Here is a 7,251-nt window from a genome sequence, read left to right as displayed (position 1 = left end):
CGAGAGCATCCTGACCAGTTGCTTCACTGCCTGGTGTGGCAACTGCTCGGCCTCTGACCGTAAGGCGCTACAGAGGGTAGTGTGTAAGGACCAGTACATCACTTGGACCAAGCTTCCTGCCATCCAGGACCTATATACTAGGCTGTGTCAGAGGAAAGACCAACAAATTGTCAACGACTCCAGTCACCCAAGTGGTACCAGAGCGCCAAGTCTAGGACCAAAAGGCTCTTTAACAGCTTCTACCCCCAGACCACAAGACTGCTCAAATGGCAACCCTATTTAATTTATTATTATCTATGCATATTCACTTTATCCCTACCTACATGAACCAATTACCTCGACTAACCCGTACCCCCGCACATGGACTCGGAAACGGTACCCCCTGTACACTGTATATAGCCTCGATTAATATGGAGTTGGTGCCCCCTTTGCTGCTGTAACAGCTTCCACTCTTCTGGGAAGACTTTCCACTAGATGTTGGAACATAAGTGAGGTTGGGCATTGATGTTGGGCAATTATGCCTGGCTCACAGTCGTCGTTCCAATTCATCACAAAGTAAGTTCGATGAGGTTAAGGTCAGGGTTTAACAGACTGACAGGCCAGTCAAATTCTTCCACACCAATCTCGACCAATGATTTCTGTATGGACCCCGCTTTGTGCACAGAGGAATTGTCATGCTGAAACAGGAAAGGGTCTTCCCCAAACTGTTGCCAAAAAGTTGGAAGCACAGAATCGTTTATAATGTCAATGTATGCTGTAGTGTTAAAATTTCCCTTGGCTGGGACTAAGGGGCCTAGCCCGAACCATGAAAAACATCCCCAGACCATTATTTATCTTCCAGCAAACTTTACAGTTGGCACTACGCATTTGGGCAGGTAGAGTTACCCTGGCATCTGCCAAACCTAGATTCGTCCGTCGGAATGCCAGATGGTGAAGTATGATTCATCCCTCCAGAGAACGCGTTTCCACTGCTCCAGAGTCCAATGGTGGCAAGCTTTACACCACTCCAGCCGATGCTTGGCATTGCGCATGGTGATCTTAGGCTTGTGTGCGGCTGCTCGGCCTGGAAACCCATTTCATGAGGCTCCCGACGTACAGTTATTGTGCTGACATTGCTTCCAGGGGCAGTTTGGAACTCGGTAGTGAGTGTTGCAACCCGAGAACAGATGATTTTTATCTACACGCTTCAGCACTCAGCGGTCTCGTTCTCTGAGCTTGTGTGGCCTACCACTTCACGGCTGAGCCTTTGTTGCTCCTAGACATTTCCACTTGACAATAACAGCTTGCAGTTGACCGGGGCAGCTCTAGCAGGGCAAAAATTTGACGAACTGACTTGTTGGAAAGGTGCAATCCTATGACGGTGCCACGTTGAAAGTCACTGAGCTCTTCAGTAGGGCTGTTCTACTGCCAATGTTTGTCTATGGATATTGCATGGCTGTGTGCTCGATCTTATACACTTGTCAGCAATGGGTGTGGCTGAAATAGTCTAATCCACTAATTTGAAGGGGTGTCCACATCCGTAACATATTGTACGAATTGTAATTCGTAACATATCATACAAAATTGATGATGGACATCCACAAATGTATACATACCATACGACATATCATACTAATTGGAGTATCCCTGATTTACCTTTACTATGTTATGTCTACCCTTGAGTCCAGGTTGACAGAGGGCATTTCTAATTATTTCTGAATTATTAATTTGTTTTCCAATCGTCTACCTCTTGTCAGGTGGGGTGAGGTAAATAAGAAACCACTAGATGGCACTACATACTCTAAGTGAAAAGTATGTAGTGTGTGTTGATAACATCAGTTTAGGATGCTCTGTGTGTGTGTGTATGTGCATGTGTGTGCGTGCGTGCGTGTGTGTGCGTATGCGTGTGTGTGTGCGTGCGCGCGCGCAAGAGAGAAAGAGGCATCTGCATAGGTGTAGAGAGTGAATGTCTCTTGTTATATGTAATATATATATTTCAGCAGTTCCCACTATTTCAGTTAAATTCCGAGGCATATTTCCATCAGTAAGACATAGTGTAGCCTACTTGCTAAGCAAAGAGTTTATAATGAATGCTTCATCAGAAACGAATGCTTCATCAGAAAACCCCTAGAGACATGCCAGGGCATGCAGAGATTATGCCTCTTCCAGACCCTGACTTGCTACAGTATCATTCTCTGAATCAGACAGCTGTTTTATGTCTATTATAGCTACATGGAGATACTTTTACAGACTAAACCTCCCAGACCAGACAGACTGTCAGCAGCATGTTCTGCCCTGCACAATACATTTCCATCTTTAATTATGTCTTTGTAACAACCGTCCCAATAGTAAAATGAGTAGCCCCCCCATCAACATTTTGTGGTCATTGTGAAATGGATCTGGTCGCATCTCAGTGTTTTGTCAACTTTATGAACTGCATTCATCATTGTATTCAGTTGCCATTGTGCTATGCTAAGTCAGCCATCTATAAGGGTCAATTGTGCTGTGAGTAAAACATTTTGGGATATTCTGAAAGAAACCTTTCTATTTTTTCCCCCTGGTAGATTCCCAATATCCTGTGGTCGAAGGAGGATGGAACCTCAGGTCTTGACACAGACAGAGGAGGTCAGAGGTCACAGCTGCAATTTATTGGGGTCAGACGTAAAGTGGAGGGTATCCCCTTACACAAATATTTATCTGCATGTGGGAGAGTTTACCCACGCAGTTGTTGTGGTGGCCTTTTTATTTGGGCCCATCAGGACAGCTGACAGGGGAGGCTAAAGGCAACAGGAAACCTGATCCCGGCCATACAGCCCCTTTAAAGGAGTTGACCCGAATGCCCCTATAAAGCTGAGATAGAGCACTATGTTCAACCTTTGCCTTTTCAGCTGTGTCTTAGAGTAGTGCTCGCCATTGTATCCAGTGTCATTTACAGCTACCAAGCCCTCAAGGTTCGGTTGTATGAAATTATTGTGGGTTTTTGTTAAAGCTGTCAAGCTGAGAGACCACTGTTGACCCTCTGTTTAAGTGCACTTAAACATATCCCACTTAACCCCACAGTAAGTGTAGTGGAGAGTGCCAAAGCAGAGAACTGTCAACGGTGCCTAATTGCTATATTGTCTGAACACAAACAAGTGAATAGCCCAGAACAATCATGCTGTGAAACCGAGAGATATCTCTTGTAGCTGTAGGTGTACTGAAAGAAAGAAAAACATCCAAAGCTAAATACAGATGGAGAATACAAAGAACAACTGACATCCGATGGTATATGTGTGGACTGTGGAGGTGGGCTGTGGAAATGGTTCTCCCATTAACTGCTTGGGTTCATTACTAAGCTGTCTCCTATTTCCTCCCCTGCCATTCTCCTCCAGCTCAACTCCCGCCTGTCTGCTTGGGCCGCAGCCCATCTCTGACCGCGTTCCAGGTCCCGCCGTCTGTTTTTAAAGTTGTTTAAGCTCGGTCACGAAAGCGTCTGGGTCCTAGATCCAGCCATTCCCCCCCCCCATCCCTTCAACTGTCTACCCTCTCACCCCTCCTCCCTTAAGTAGGTCTACTTTTATCTTTGTCTGGAAACAGGATGTTTGGTCTTAGAAATAAAAGAAGCAACACATGCAACAGTGGAGAAGCCATCGCTCGCATCGACTGGGATTGGTTGCGTAGTTAATTTAGACATTACTGTGCAGCCGTATTCATTGACCTGGCCAAGGCTTTCGACTGTCAATCACCGCATTCTTATCTGCAGACTCAACAGCCTTGGTTTCTCAAATGACTGCCTCGCCTGGTTCACCAACTACTTCTCAGATAGAGTTTAGTGTGTCAAATCAGAGGGCCTGTTGTCCGGACCTCTGGCAGTCTCTATGGGGGTGCCACAGGATTCAATTCTCGGGCCGACTCTTTTATCTGTATACATTAATGATGTCGCTCTTGCAGCTGGTGATTCTCTGATCCACCTCTACACAGACGACACCATTCTGTATACTTCTGGCCCTTTTTTGGACACTGTGTTAACTAACCTCCAGACGAGCTTCAATGCCATACAAAACTACTTCCGTGGCCTCCAACTGCTCTTAAATGGAAGCAAAACTAAATGCATGCTCTTCAACTGATTGCTGCCCGTGCCCGCCCGTCTAGCATCACTACTCTGGACGGTTCTGACTTAGAATATGTGGACAACTACAAATACATAGGTGTCTGGTTAGACTGTAAACTCTCCTTCCAGACTCACATTAAGCATCTCCAATCCAAAATTAAATCTAGAATCGGCTTCCTATTTCGCAACAAAGCATCCTTCACTCATGCTGCCAAACACCCTCGTAAAACTGACTATCCTACCGATCCTTGACTTCGGCGAAGTCATTTACAAAATAACCTTCAACACTCTACTCAGCAAATTAGATGTAGTCTATCACAGTGCCATCCGTTTTGTCACCCAAGCCCCATATACGACCAACCACTGCGACCTGTATGCTCTCGTTGGCTGGTCCTCGCTTCATATTCGTTGCCAAACCCACTGGCTCCAGGTCATCTATAAGTCTTTGCTAGGTAAAGCCCCACCTTATCTCACCTCATTGGTCATCATAGCAACACCCACCTTTAGCACGCCCTCCAGCAGGTATATTTCATTGGTCACCCCCAAAGCCAACTTCTCCTTTGGCCGCCTTTCCTTCCAGATCTCTGCTGCCAATGACTGGAACTAATTGCAAAGATCACTGAAGCTGGAGACTTATATCTCCCTCACTAACTTTAAGCATCAGCTGTCAGAGCAGATTACTGATTATTGCACCTGTACATAGTCCATCTGTAAATAGCCCACCCAACTACCTCATCCCCATATTGTTATTATTTATTTATTTTGCTCCTTTGCACCCCAATATCTCTACTTACACATTCATCTTCTGCACATCTATCACTCCAGTGTTTAATTGCTAAATTGTCATTATTTTGCCTCTATGGCCTATTTATTGCCTTACCTCCCTAATCTCACTACATTTGCACACACTGTATATATACTTTTCTATTGTGTTATTGACTGTACGTTTGTTTATCCCATGTGTAACTCTGTTGTTTGTGTCACACTGCTTTGCTCTATCTTGGCCAGATTGCAGTTGTAAATGAGAACTTGTTCTCAACTGGCCTACCTGGTTAAATTTAAAAAAATAACATAATTATTATACAAGACCTAAAGTGAAGTAGCAGTATAATGAAGTGCTCAATGTCTGGAAATAGTTCTCCGTGGTGATCAAAGGGTCAAGGGGAGGTTCATTTCCCCAGTGCATTGGGTTTAAGTAAGTACTTTTTCTCCTTCAATTCAGCGAACAGATTTCAGTGTAAATCAGGGTGCTGGTTCAATGTCATATTTAGATGTCATGTCAGAAAGGGTGGAACACTGTATGCATATTTAAAAAGGTCAGAGGTCAGCAACTGACATGAGACCTGTTGAAGACATATTTTAGGTTGTTTCTGGAGCACAAGCCGTGTGTGGGTTCTTTTTTATTTCCTGTATAGCTAGGGCACCAGAAGCAAGATGTATATCGACAGCTTTAATACTGAATAGTGTCTAGTGAAATAATGGAACTATTTCCATAGTTTTCACCATGTTATCTAATAGCCTTCCGTCCTATTTGTCTGTATAACAACAGTACCTCTTCCTTGGCAACTGATTATAATGAGCATCACTTTCTCCATTTCTCTATAGTGCCATCTTTCTATCAATAATCAGAAGTAGGCTGGGCATGTGAGCCCATGTCTGGATGCGTGTGTGGCTTTGGCCTCTGGAGTGGTTCCCTGTTGCAACTTCACTGGGCTACATGGACAAGGTCAGTCCGGTAATGGTCCTATAAGACCTGTCACTAGAGCTATCCGTTACTTTTCCTACTGCCATGAATCATGGAGCCTGTTCTGTCTTTATCTTTAGTATTTTGCTTCCTTTGTTTTGTTCTGTTGGTGATTATAGTTAAAACTGTGTGTGCTTTAGTAGTAGGCTTTACACTGTTTTTGAAAATATTGTTTGTGAGAGGGCCGCGTTTTATGTCGCACAAATTAGGTGCTAAAAGTATAAATACCAAAACCATGTTGCGTGTCCATGAAGACGTGCAATCAGGGTTTGGAAGTGGAGGTCGAGGTAATTACACACCAGTGTTCCATTAGCTATCAGATTTCCCACAGCAGGTATAGGAAGTAGTGTCATTTCCTCCTCCCTCCATGCATGCATAACTGATTGTAATGGGGAAAATTGCCCAAAATGAGGTTCTGTTTAGATTAAACTATCAAATTGTCAATTACCTGTATTTGTTAATGGGTCAGATCACGTATTCTTTCCCAAGATTAGACTTATACATGATTATATATATTGTTTACATGGTTGAAAAACTAAGTGATTAGGAATGCACGATAGAGATATGACCTAATTACTTGTTATGGGAGAGAAACTTCATGAGGGGAGTAGCTGTGTTTTACTTGATAGATTTTCCAGACTCTCACAGGTTGATGGGGGTTTCTCCCTCTGCCTGAGAGTCAAAAGGAGAAAGCCTCGGACAAGATGGTTAGGGAATCTTTCTCCAGCAGAATATAAAGGTCATCATGTGAAAACCATTCTATGACTTTCAGAACAAAAATATCACCCATCTGATTGGTTTGTCTGTTTTTCAGCGTAATTCTGTGTTATGTCATTTCAACAGTTCTCAAACAAATGTCAGTGTGGGATTTCAGTGTGTTATTGAATGATGTCCACAGCTATGTTAAAATGTCAGTCTTTATAAACACAATTCAACAGCTGGTTTCTGGTGATCTGACTCCTTTTTGTCTTGCACACATCACTGAACAGATTTGCCTTTATATCATAGGTTAAGCTTGGGCTCAACAATGAATAGCATTTCCCATTTTTCATAATATAGGATCTTAATTTGATCACTATTGTTGTTGAGAATTTCCCCATACATCAGGAAAATCAAACATGTAGTGTATGTGAGATTTTGTTTTCTTCTAACATTAGTAATTTCCACTTTTAAAATTTCAGACTCGATTTGCCATAACAAAGAAACATATCAGCCCCTATAAAACATTTCCATATTACAATCCACATGTTGCTGCATGATTATTTTCCTGCTGTAGCAAATTGGCTCAAATTAAGATCCTACATCTGTGTATAAACATTTCAAATTGAGCGATCATTGTCGGGTCAAATCCAAACACTGAAAGAGATCTTGGAATGCAGTAAGGTATGGTTGCACAATATACCGTTTAGAGTGAGCTATATTGGCCTAAGTGATATCT

This window comes from Oncorhynchus gorbuscha, linkage group LG19, assembly GCF_021184085.1.
Source record: "Oncorhynchus gorbuscha isolate QuinsamMale2020 ecotype Even-year linkage group LG19, OgorEven_v1.0, whole genome shotgun sequence".
Taxonomy (NCBI): domain Eukaryota; kingdom Metazoa; phylum Chordata; class Actinopteri; order Salmoniformes; family Salmonidae; genus Oncorhynchus; species Oncorhynchus gorbuscha.
This window is presented reverse-complemented; position numbering follows the sequence as displayed.